General features: G+C 42.0%; 1 protein-coding gene across 6 annotated transcripts in view; it reads right to left on the bottom strand.

The window, feature by feature from the left end:
• LOC146340041 (uncharacterized) overlaps window positions 1-12,878 on the bottom strand; it is a 160,169-nt gene that overhangs the window by 43,377 nt on the left and 103,914 nt on the right. The window lies entirely within an intron of this gene.

Here is a 12,878-nt window from a genome sequence, read left to right as displayed (position 1 = left end):
GAAGGTGGGAAAAATGGTCGGACTCCCTCCCCTCCCCCTCCTTTGAGTTCCCTCCCCTCAATGACGTTATCTTCCTGGTGGGGTGTGTGGGGGGGTGGCCTGGAGGGATCTCAGTCACCTGACCTCACCTCCACAGACAATTAAAAAAAAGATTGAGGCTTTACATGCACTTCGCGACTCAGTCCCAGCAAAAGAAAGCTGCGTAGTCGCAGGAAAGTGCATATTTATTTTTGTAAAAATGGGAAACCCATTCGCATTCTATTTCACTCGTTCTGATTTACAGATTTTCTTTCGTAATTATCTCCGTAAATTCTGCCATTTTGCGGACAAAAAAAAAAGGAGCCGCGTAAGCGCCGGCACCACGGGACCTTGCCATTCCCATTTCAATTCGTGGTAGAATTCTCTGACATCTCTACATGCCAGGCATTCTCACACCCTGGACCTCTTAACATTCCTGGAAGAAATCTCAACCCAGTATGACTCTTAGGCTACTATATGTCTCCCTCTCTTCACTATGGTGAGAAACGAACAAGTGAATGTGGATGCGTGGTTATTGGAATGTAGCATTGATGTGTCCACCAATCTGTCTCCAGAAAGAATGAGGGTAGGGGTTGATTAGGTTGTTAGGGATATATATTCAAATGAATGGGGAGTCCCTTTCTAGCTCTCTGGTAGAGCAGATGTTTTCATGCAGCAGGTCCCATACCCGGGTTGAAAACTCTGGAATCTCCAGTTAAAACAATGTCAGGTTAACAGGGCTGGTAAACAACTTTACCTGAGATCTTGGAGAGCTACTACCAGTCAGAACAGAGCAGTGGAGTAACTCTTTTGCATTGGTATGTGGGAAAATAGCATATGCCTGAGACTAGTCCCCAGGTTAAGAGGCCTTCTATTCTAGTGTGTCTTTTCAAGCCAGGATAGAAATATTCAAGCCCAGTTGTTTTTGGATCCACAATTCACAGGGTCAAAGCTTTTTGATTAGCAGGGACGATACTATCATCAGTCATCCCCATCAGGTTCCTGTTCCTTCTGAGTTTACTGAATCCTCACAGTAGTTGGGGGGAATCTTCCCAGCAACAATGTATTGTTATGAGTTGTCCCTGTTGTAATGCATAGTATTTTGGGGTGGCTTGGTCTTGAATGGGTAATTAACACCAATTAGCTTTACAACTCAACATTAAAAAAACTAAGATCATGGCATCTGGCCCTATCACTTCCTGGCATATAGAAGGGGAAGAAATGGAAGCAGTGACAGATTTTATTTTCTTGGGCTCCAAGATCACCGCAGACAGTGACTGTAGCCATGAAATTAAAAGACGCTTGCTCCTGGGGAAGAAAGCTATGGCAAACCTAGACAGCATAGTAAGAAGCAGAGACATCACCTTGCTGACAAAGGTCCGTCTAATCAAAGCTATGGTTTTCCCAGTAGCAGCAAGTAGTAACAAGCAGCAAGTAGTAACACCTCGCCCAATACAGCTGCCTGCATTTTTGGACTCTCCTGGGTGGCATGGCTATGAGTGCCTGTGCTTCAAAGTTTACCACTACACCACTGCTCCAGCCTGCCCAAGAGTTGCTAATAGTAAAAAAAAACAAATGGGTTATTCTTCCATGCAAAGGTTGGGGGAGGTGTGGGAGAAGCTCAAACACCTCATATTCATCATCTGAAACCACTTATCATTGAGGTGGTGACCTATTGATGCTCCCTCTCAAGATGGAGCTCAACAGCTGTAAGTCGTGTGACCTGTGCATAATTAAATCAAGCCCCTGTCATAAGGACTTTGAACTTCCCATCTCCTACTTTTTTCCCATTCTTAAAAGCATATAAGAAACACTTGCGATCCAGGGGTTATTATTATTCAGTGATGAGAAGGTGAGGGCTTTGATACTTACAGTAAAAGTGCCTTCAGTTAAAAGAACTGTTATTGGTTAATAAGGCATTCCTTTTATTGTTAGCATTGTGATGTCATTTAATCAGCACATCTTTCTTTTAAATGTTTCTTTTCATAATCATTACCCAATACAAGCTCCCTTAATTAATAAAGACCTTAATTTATAATGAGGGAAACTAAAGAAAAATCAAAACCAAAACCTACGAGTAGTTAGCAATACTTTCCCTTTTGATTGATAAAAGGGATCTGCGGCTATCTGTCTTTCTTTACATCCAAGGCAGATATATGATCTTCTGGGAAACAGAGTCAGAGCAAGATTGATAGAGGAAATACAACAAATAATATGTTGGGGGAAAAATGTGGATGAGATGCAGAGGATGTTCAATGATAATGGTTCCAAAGGAATTACACTGTTCAATTTTAATTCTCTTTTTTATTTTCTTTTTAATTGTTTCATGCTGTGCTATTTGTGCATCAGTACTTTCCCTTCAATACTTGTGGGGCCTCTTGAGAAAAAAATTAGTGCTTTTCTGTGAGTAGTATTCCAGGTGTCTTTCAGGTTTTTTAAATCACAGTATGAATCCTACTTAGTTAATTGGTGCTGTAAAAATTTGTATTTTCCTCCCTTCAAATCAATCTGAGACAAGATTACAAATGTTCTTGGTAACCTTTTTTCCACTGTAAATGTTTTAAAACCATTCTGTTTCTTTCTAGTAACATTATATTGAAAGCCTCCATTAATTCATCTTTTGCTCCAACTCATCTTAAGACTTGAGCCTCCAACGTGGTGCCCACAGACACCTCTCTTGGTGACTGCCAGTCTGCCTGTCCCTCTTGGTTTTTATTTTATTTCTTAAGATTTTTCTAATTAAAAAAAAAATTACATGGAGGCTATCTTGCTGCAAAGCAAAGTGCTGCCCTCCAGTTGCCATCTTTATTTGGGTTCAAAAGAGTGGTTTGGTTTTGGAGTTCACACCCCACCCCTGCCTTGTACTTAAGTTCTTGGACAAGTTCCTTTTCTTTTAGTCTCACAAGTTTGGCTTTTGGGTAATGATTGTTCTGTGACTTGACATGATGCAGGCAATCCATGATCAGATTTCATAGAATCATAGGGTTACAAGACCATCGAGGCCAACCCCCTGCTCAGTGCAGGAAGCCTGATTCCCAGGCAGTCTCCCATGTGTGTTTTTTTAACTGTTAGGAGCTGTAAGGGCACCCTGGTGGGGATTAACAAAATAATAATAAAAAGCCTCCATTGGCTCCAAGAGAGATGGCTTCCGTGCTTTGCTGAACTGTGATCCTTAAGAAGAAGAAACACGGTACTGCATAATTGTTATAGAATTGTTTTTACTGCTTCCTCTACTTATGAAAAGGCTCTTGTTTAGAATATGTTGGAAGACCAATTTTTTTTTAAAACAGCCTGTCTTTTATATCAAAGCCTACATCTGACCAGTTGTTTAGGGCAGAACATCTGTTCTTTTCAAAATAGCTTTCTTCTGCAGTTTTTCACCCCAAATGACTTATTTGAGCATTACCCATGTAAGCTGCCTGCTCATGCCCTTTTAGCATCCTCTTTTTTTCAACACTACATCCTGGGTTTTTTTTAATTTGCACTGACATCAGAAGTATTTCACTGAAGGTTTTAATATTTCTGCCTATCTTCTCCTAATCCCCAGCAGCAGGCAAAATGGTTTGCAGAACATTATTTGGGGTCTGTTTCCTTGGTGACGGCTGATGCGTGTTCATTTTCTTTTTGTCCTTCCAATCATGAAGCTTCCAGATCAGAAACTATGTCTTAGTCTGTATGTGTATCGATATCTAGCTAGCTTACTTGCAGTAAACATATCTACACCTCTTTACAGTGAAACTGCTCATAACAGATCCTAACATTTAAGGCTTACCATGAGCAGTTTCACTGTAAAGGCGTGACATCACCCCCACCCCAGTGTAGCCACTCTTCCCCACACAGATGAGTCCTACTGTCCCTCATCTTCATCTGAGATCTAAAATAGCAGTGGGGATGTCAGGCAGCCTGGACAGTGCAATTCACCTGTGCTGTGGAGAGTGAGCAATCTGAGATCGGACATAGTGGCCAGGGTGTCAGGGATTGCTAAGCCCTCTCGCTGAGTAGTGAGGCAACAGAGACTTGCTGTGCAATCTACAAACCCTTTATTCAATTAATAACACCTCTGCACACCTGTAGCATTACACCTAATTAGCTAAACAAAGCAAGACAGTTTTCTGTCAACTCAAATGGATGGTTTCCTGCGGTGCCCAGGCTTTTACCAGTCTCCTCCTTTTACGTAGGGTCCTCCTGACCCACTTTTGATGGGAGCCAATCTGGCAGACCGCCTCCCACCTCCTCTCAACTCTGCCTGCTCAACTCTGTGCCAGACTCTGACATCTACCAGTTCCAGTGCTCCCTCCCCCTCCGACAAAGGGCGAGTTCCCATGGGGAGGGGCAATGACTGTCTCTGAACCTGGGCCTTCTGTTCAATAAGCCCCTGGTAAGATTCTTCCCTGACTCCTGGATAGTTTTGGGGAATTTCCTCCCACACTCCCTGTCTTGACTGGTCTACTTCTAGCTCTGCCTCCAAATCTGAATCAGAGTCCAAAACCAAAACAGGGACCTTGGACCCAATCCTGGCAAGGAGTGGGGGACAGCAGGACACACAACGTCCACCCACATCCCCGCTGCTATCTCCAGTGTGATCAGAGATAGCAGTGGGGATGTGGGGCGGTCTGGATTTTCTCTGTGCTTGGAGCAGCTACCGTTTATAATTTATTTATAATTTATATTTATTTGTGATATTTATATACTGCTAAATTTAATTAAATCCCTAAGCAGTTCACATACAAATATTAAAATCACATTTAAAATACAATATTAAAAACAATTTCAGTTGCAATAATAATACAGAGCAATACATGGAGCAGTAAGATGGAGCAGCATGTTTAATTTAATTACAAGCCAGGGAAAGCCTGGGTGAACAATTGCATTTTCAGGAGGTGTTTGAAACATGTCACATGCTTCCTTCCAGCATAAAGGGTTTTTCTACATGGGGTTTTAACCTGCCACTTTACTGAGGCTTCTGCTTTTGGATTCTTTATGAGATTAAGACAGGCTCCTTTACAAGTGTTTTTTCCCAGGGTTTTTCTTTCTCTGCCTTTCTATATGTTGCATTACACAGCCACTAGGTGGTGCTATGGTACAGCGGGATTCCTCAAATACACCACGGTTTCATGCCACCATTCACGGTAATACCAGATTTTTCTCATTAGAAAAAACAAATGCTAAAATGGTTGCAAAGAACAAGAGAGGCCCTGGAGGATGACAATGTCATGTAAAGCATCCACAAACTACCATGAATGAGGAATCATAAGTGAACAATAAATGCCTTGTGTAGAAAGGCTCAGAGAGACAGAGAGAGAGAAAGCAAGACAAATAGTGGGTGACATTAGGGGTAGGGCCATGACCCCTGATGTTATCTGGCCTCTAGGTGCTGGGTTGGAGACAATCCAACCCCCGCCCTAAAACAGTTTTGTACCCCTGTCCTAAATAGATCTCCCATGGCAGAGGAGTCTTCCCATTGAAAGATTTCCTTTTCACGAGCCGCAGAAGAAGACCTGGAAGTAGTCTGAAAATCAGAGGCTTTCCAAAGGAGCTTTCTCTTCTTTGACGTCAGTGGGTGGTGGTGTGGGTCATTCCACCAGACATGTGCCTGCCTACACAGTTCTGACAGAACCATCTTCTGTCTCAGCTGCCCTCTCTCAGGTTTGGATGTGAGCCCCCCCCCCCCCAGCTCCTCACCACTGCTACTTTATTATTAACTGATACAAATTGCTTGTATAAAGTCAGCCTCAGTGTGGATTAACAGTTCATTATCAGTGTGGATTATCAGTTCATACCAGAGATACCCTACTCTGTGAACATTTCAGCCATGTTCTGTAAATATTTCAGCACTATTCAGATTGCAGGTGAACCCAGATTTGGAAGTCTTGGGGTTTGTTTTTTAAAGACTAACCTGAAGATTTAAAAACCTGGAGATGAGGAAGTGACAACAAGGAATGGCACTGGAAAGTTTAATGTAAAAGCATTGGTGCTGTTAGGGAAGATCTTTGGGGTAGATGCCCAGGATGAACATGCTGCTCCAGATGCAGCACGGCTAGAATATCACATTTTGAAGTAAGCAAAGTAATACACATTTTCATCGAAATGGAGCCCCACCCCCACTGCTAGAATAACATTAAGTCCAGCATCTAAAATGATATAACTGCATGTTACCTACTGCTGTGAAATTCCTTAGGTAGTGCAGTCTTGGAGATCAAGGAGGACATATACTGATCCTCCTTAGAGCAGTAAGACCAGGTCTTTTGGAAAAGGAGATCTGAATTATTTGTCACAGCTTGGCATTCACTTATTGTTTGTTGCTTGCAGGCATCTGTCTGGCCCTTTCTGCTATAGTTAGTTATGCAAGCTTCAGTGCACCTTTTTTTAATTAGTTCACTATAGAGTATCCATGCTTTTGATCCTTTGGGCTACATTAAAAAACACACACATTGATAACATCTATCAAAGCAGCATCCCAGTGAGGCATGCTTACAAAGAGGAAATTTTGGGTGACCAATTGCCTAATTTCACTGTGCACAGCATCATAATATGGCATGCCATTCTTTAGCAATGGGTGTGTTCATTGCAAGAACAAAGAAAATGACCAGTCCCCACTATCAATAATAAGCCAACCTTAACAACATGCTTTTGTCATTTAGGTGCCAGTTAAAGACCTATTTATTTGTGCAGGCTTTCGGGATATAGGAAAGTGCTCTATTTGTGTTTTGTTTGTTTTATATTCTGTCGATGGTTGTATTGTATCTTATTATATATTTGTGATTTTAGAGTCATTATTTTAATGTTATCTTTGAGCATTTCTACACCAGGCTAAAATCCTGCAACTTTACTGGGGCTTTCTGCTTCCATTTTAAAAGCAAGGTCACAACAGTCTCCATTTACATGCACTTCCCTTCGCTCCACTTTCCCCTCTTATCGGCGTTGTGCTATATATTTCATTATACAGCCACTAGACGGCGCTGTGGTCTAGTTCCACTTATTCCAAGATTTTCTCTTTTCACATGGAACTCAGTGCGCTGCAATTTGATTGCTTATTATCTCTGATCTTTTAAAAAAATGGGATAAGGGTCATTTAGTGTGGGAGATGCCCTGGAAGTTGACAACGTCATGTAAAGGACCTGCAAACTTCTGTGAGTAGCCAATCTCAATAGCAGGATAAAAGCCCTCCATGGAGTAAATTATGTTTTATATAGGTTGTTAGCTGCCCTGGGTGCTTTGTGAGACAGGGCAGGATATAAATCAAATAAATCAAATGTATGTATGTATTTATTATATTTATATGCTCCCTTTCCTCCTCCTCCTCTCCATTTTATCCTCACAACAACTAAATAGAATTGAATGAACAATGGTGCCTTGGTACAGCCTTTTCCCAGGTAACCTAAATGGTATTTGTGTAATGTTTAGTTCACTACATTGTACAAGAGTTGCAGATTTCAAAGCAATTTTTTTTATCATATGATGGATTGTCTCATGCACTATATACAGTCAGGGCCAGAAATATTGGAACAAGGATAACTGTTTTGGCAGTTGGCCTCTGCACACCACCACATTGAAGTTGAAAGGAAACACACCCAGATGGGAGCGAAGTCAGGACTTTCAGCTGTAATTCAAGGGGGTTGACAAAAGTGGGGCACCAACCATTCAGGAAGTACAGCCAGTGGCATACACACACACCCATCGTTGGTGGCTCATAAGTAATGGAACAAACCAACTTCATTTCAAACTTAAGGATCGCCTGTAATACCTGGATGAAAATCCTTTGCAGTCAATGACTGCCTGAAGTCTGGAACCCATGGACATGACCAAATGCTGCGTTTCGTCCCTCGAGATGCTTTGCCAGGCCTTTACTGCAGCTGCCTTCAGCTGCTGCTTGTTTGTGGGTCATTCTGCCTTCAGTCTTGTCTTCAGGAAGTGAAAAGCATGCTCTATTGGGTTGAGATCAGGTGACGGACTTGGCCATTGAAGAACATCCTACTTCTGTGCCTTGAGAAACTCTTGGGTAGCTTTTGCTGTATGTTTTGGGTCATTATCCATCTGCAATATGAAGCGGCGTCCTATCAGTTTGGCAGCATTCGACTGAATCTGAGCAGAGAATATAACCCTATACACTTCAGAATTCATCCTGCTGCTTTTATCAGCAGTCAGGTCATCAATAAACACCAGTGACCTGGTTCCATTAGCAGCCATACATGCCCATGCCATAACACTGCCTCCACCATGTTTGAAAGATGATGTGGTATGCTTTGGATCATGAGCTGTTCCTTTCCTTCTCCATACTTTTCTCTTCCCATCATTCTGGTACAAGTTAATCTTGGTTTCCTCAGTCCAAAGAATCTTATTTCAGAACTGGGCAGGCTTTTTTAGGTGTTTGCTGGCAAAGGCTAATCTGGCCTTTCTGTTCTTGAGCATTACCAATGGTTTGCACCTTGTTGTGAAGCCTCTGTATTTACATTCATAAAGCCATCTCTTGACTGTAGATGTTGACAATGACATGCCTACCTCTGCAAGTAGGGATGTCAGAGAATTTCTCCACGAATCTCGGGGAGGCCGAATGCCAGCGCATTCAGCCCCCAAAATTCGGTGGCGGTGTTGCAGAACCCAGAGTCAGAGAGACCACGGAGTGAAGGAAAAAGAGATTCTTTATTTAACGCGCGGGCTTAAGGCTGGAATCGTTTCCAAAGAGCCAGAAGCCCCGATTTACATTAGCACATTGGTTTTATAGACATTGTGACACATATGAAACGGCTCCTCCTCCCCCTCCCGCATAGGGTTGCAATCCTCAACATTTTTCCTCCTAGCACCATTGTTTATAATACAAGAACTGGGTTATAGGGTAGCCATGATAAGGAGAGAACAGAAGAGAACAGCAGAGAACAAGATATACAATTGTATGACCTTTGACAAGATAAGGAATTCCTGTGTCTCGTCAGCTTACAACAATATATTCAAGGGAGAAAGAGCTCAGCAAGAACATGAAGCATGAGACTGCATGAGGCTACTTAGTCTGACCCCCGATATGGCTGCTACATTCCCCCCTTAAATGCATAATTTCATTACAATTATAGCATTTCTGATAACTATACAAAGCTTTTTGTGACATACATATTACTTAGCCTCTTGTTGGGCTATTAGAGCATAGAGGGCAGCAGTTTTACTAGCTGAGACATAAAACAGATTGGTTAAACAGCGCATAAGACAAGGAACGCAGAGACATAACAGAACTTTTATGAACAATACTGGTAGAATTAGGATGAACAATGCTTTTAAGCTAGCTAAGATCTGGAAGCCAAGGGGTTAACTAATTGAGCTAATTGTTTTGTCTTATTGTTTTGTTAGCTACTATATTGTGCAGCTTGTTGATCTGTTCATCTACAGCATTGCCATTATCAGTTAAGTTAAAACAACAGAGCTTTTGGTGTGTCTCACAACTTAAATGATGAAGAAGGAAGAGGTAATCTATACCAGCTCTGTTTTCTAGAACTGCACCTTTTAGATCACGCAGCTTTTTATTTAACAATGACAATGCTCGTGAGGTGGCATTTATGCTTTTGGCTAAGCTGCAAGCTAACCGGTTGATTTCCAGACCATCAGCCAAGGCTAAACCTGGAACCTTAACCAGTGACATTGCTAAGGCCAATTTTTCCGAGTCAGAATATAACTGCACATGACTATTACAATTTTTAGTTAGTTGGAGTGCTCGAGGCTGCCGTTGACGGATTTTCTCGGGCTACAGGGGAAGAATTGGCACCAGTTCAATTGGCGGCTGAGGCAACATGGGTGGTTATCAGACAAGTTGGCAGGAATGAATGACCAAGTGCGGGAATTACATGTCTAAAACTATCCATGAGGCAAAAGTATGTGGGCATCATTAAAAGATATGTTTTGAATTTTATTTCAGTGGAAGGGGGCCAGGGATAGCTTTATATTTTCTGGAAAATTTTTGACAATTAAGCATTCGTGCACACGTAGCATTTGTTTCAGCAATGATGGGGGTGCGTAGAGTGAACTCTGTAGGGGGTAGGATCTTTGCAACTACGCCCCAATTAGCATTTTGGGAATAAGTTAAACTTACACCATAAATTCTTAACATGGTATCTTTTTGAATGTTCCCAGGATGTCTACAGACAGGTATTAGGCAAGAGCTAATAAGCCTGTTTGCAGGTATACCTCTTGGCAAACAAAAATGTTTTACTCTCGTGATGTTAGCCAGGTGAAGCCAGTAATTATCAGCAAATCACTGGGACAAACTTCTTTTTCTAGGGGCAGACCCCCCTTTTTGCACCTTATTAAGGAAACACAATGCAACACTACTAACACTACAACACGCATGTTTGATCTTCTTTGGGATCTGACCGTACGCTGGGCAGCTATTCACCTGGCAAGCTGCAGTAGGGTCTAGTCCCCTTCTTCAATTCTCCAGTTGCAGGTCTGACCGTACGCAGGGGGACAGTTTCCCGGTGTGTCCACAGTAAGGTCTAGCCTGAGTCTTCTTACTGCTTTTTCAGAATGATTTTTAAAGGATTTTCAGGATTTCTGTTTACAGTCTACTCTCCCCCTCTCGCTCTCTTGACTCGTGTCCAATGTATCTAGGGTTTAACTCTAGCTGCTTTCATAGCTGCGGGGGTGGAAAGTATGACAGTTTTCAGTCCTCTCCATCTGGGAGTCAAAGGGTTATTTTTCCCTCTTTAACTCATACTTTAACTCTTGGTTGGAAAGGATGAACTTCTGTGATGGGAATGGCTTATTTTTTTAAGACAAAGCGACGCTGGGCTTGAAGACCTTTGCTCAGTGTTTGGACTTCTTGTTTAAGGCTAACGTTTGCTTGCTCTTGATGCCACTCCAGTGTCAATCATGAAGTCAATGTCACTGCCCCTCACAGTCAATGTCACGGCCCCTCTCAAGCTGTCTCCCTCTTCGCCCATTCTGGCCCCTTTGGTTTTCTCCTTTGTGTATTTGATTTATTTTATTTGGGCATTCATGCCACTAATGTCCATCTTGTCCACACTGGGCACACTGGTTCTTTTTTTAAGAATCTTCTGCCTCTGCCGGGTCTTCTTCTTTTCTTTTTTTCATCCATGTCTTCTTGGGCCTCTGGGTTGAGGGAGGTATACTGGCGATAGGCATTTGAAAGACGCTCCAAGTACGCTCTGGGGCCTCGGTGGCACCTTGCAGCACTTTAGACACTTTGGTCATATTAACTGACTTCTTCATACCTGCTTTCATGGCTTCTAACAGCAGGGTTTGATACTGGGTGAGGCGCTCTAGCCCCACTTGTGTTTTGGGATTCCAGCGGGGGGGGGGGGTACTTACAAGGAGGCTTTATTGGGTAACTTACAGCACACAGGCGTACTTAATTTTTGGATCAGACAGCTTCTCTGAACCACGAGCTATTGCACTAAATGGGTTTTTATACTATACATGTTACCCATAACACTAGCAAGCATTTTCAGCATAGGCTAGAAGTGTTTGGTTCTCAGGCACAGCTTCCTGTAAACAACTTCGCTTCCCAAAGTGCTTGATAACACTTTTTATTTATTAGTATGGGAAGACAAATTTTTTCTCTTTCTTTTGCTTTCTTTTTCTTTGCTGATCTGCCTGTATTGCAGATCATGTTTCAAACTTTTTATATAAAACTTTCTGCTCCATGCACCAGCCTTGTCTCTTTATTTGTCTTTTTCAAGTTAAACTTACTTAAACTTTTCTGCCTTACACTAGTCCCACTGACACACATTTGGGATAGGCTCTTCTTCTCCTTCTAGTTACATTTTCTTCATTTTAAAGAACTATTACATTATTGTGGCTACTTTACCCCAGGTAATAAGCTCCAGGCACAATCAGCTGCTTTTAATTTACCCTGGGGGCAACTATGGCCACGCTTCTTTTTTACAAATGTTTTTTCTTTGCCTTTTGCCTTTTCTTTTTCTCTCTTCTCTATCTGTCTTCTACTTTCTCTATTCCTTCTTTTCTACTTGCTTTTGTCTTTTCTCTTCGTCATCCATTGGGAACCACACTTAGTATCATTTGGAGTTGCAACTAACACTAATCTGCAAATATCACATATACTTTATGATATCTAAGAAATCATAAAATATATACAACAAACTTTTTCTGCAATTTAACACAATGAATGGAAAACACTTCTTGCATGGTAAGGCATGATGGAGCAGATCCAGCAATCATACTGGTCTTCTGGCTGAAAGCTCAGGGCTCATTAAAATCAAGGGACGGGCATACCCACACACGCAGAGTTCTAGGTCACCATTTTTGCATCGGCAACTCTATGCTGCATGAGTTCTGGCAGAAGGAAATCTAAAAGTTATAGATCAAACTCAGCCTGCTGTACACTGAGCTGACTACAAACATAGACACACGGTCCACAGCGATGAGAGTTCAAGTTTATCAAAAGCTTCATAGCACTGTCCATGGCAAGTTTGTGACAATTTAAAATTTTAGTTCATGTGCAGAGTGTCTCTAAAAAGCCCAGATGATGATGGAGGCAAACAGAGAAGGCTCTGGGCAATGAAGATGCGATGTTTCCAGCAAAGGCTCTCCACTTTTGCATCAGTTTAAAAAGGGGAAGTGTGGCCCTACACCCCTTCTGACAGACAAGGGCCTTTAACTTTTTAGCAAGGCTTCTGTTTAAACAGAGCGGCACAGCTCAGCTCTCTAGCCATGATGCTTTAACCTGGGCAACTCCTCTGTAAATTTTATTTTACTTCTGTCAGGTTCTCTCACAGACATTTTAAAAACTTACTCTTTTTTTTTTTTTTCTCTTCTAACCTGGTACACGAAAGCACTGAAACACTGAGTGCCGAAACTCAGGACGCTGGGGGGTGATGGGCATCGCTTTATACTTGCAT

Source organism: Heloderma suspectum, chromosome 7, assembly GCF_057233095.1.
Source record: "Heloderma suspectum isolate Gila_16-S chromosome 7, 16-S_ref, whole genome shotgun sequence".
Classification (NCBI taxonomy): Eukaryota; Metazoa; Chordata; class Lepidosauria; order Squamata; family Helodermatidae; genus Heloderma; species Heloderma suspectum.
This window is presented reverse-complemented; position numbering and strand designations above follow the sequence as displayed.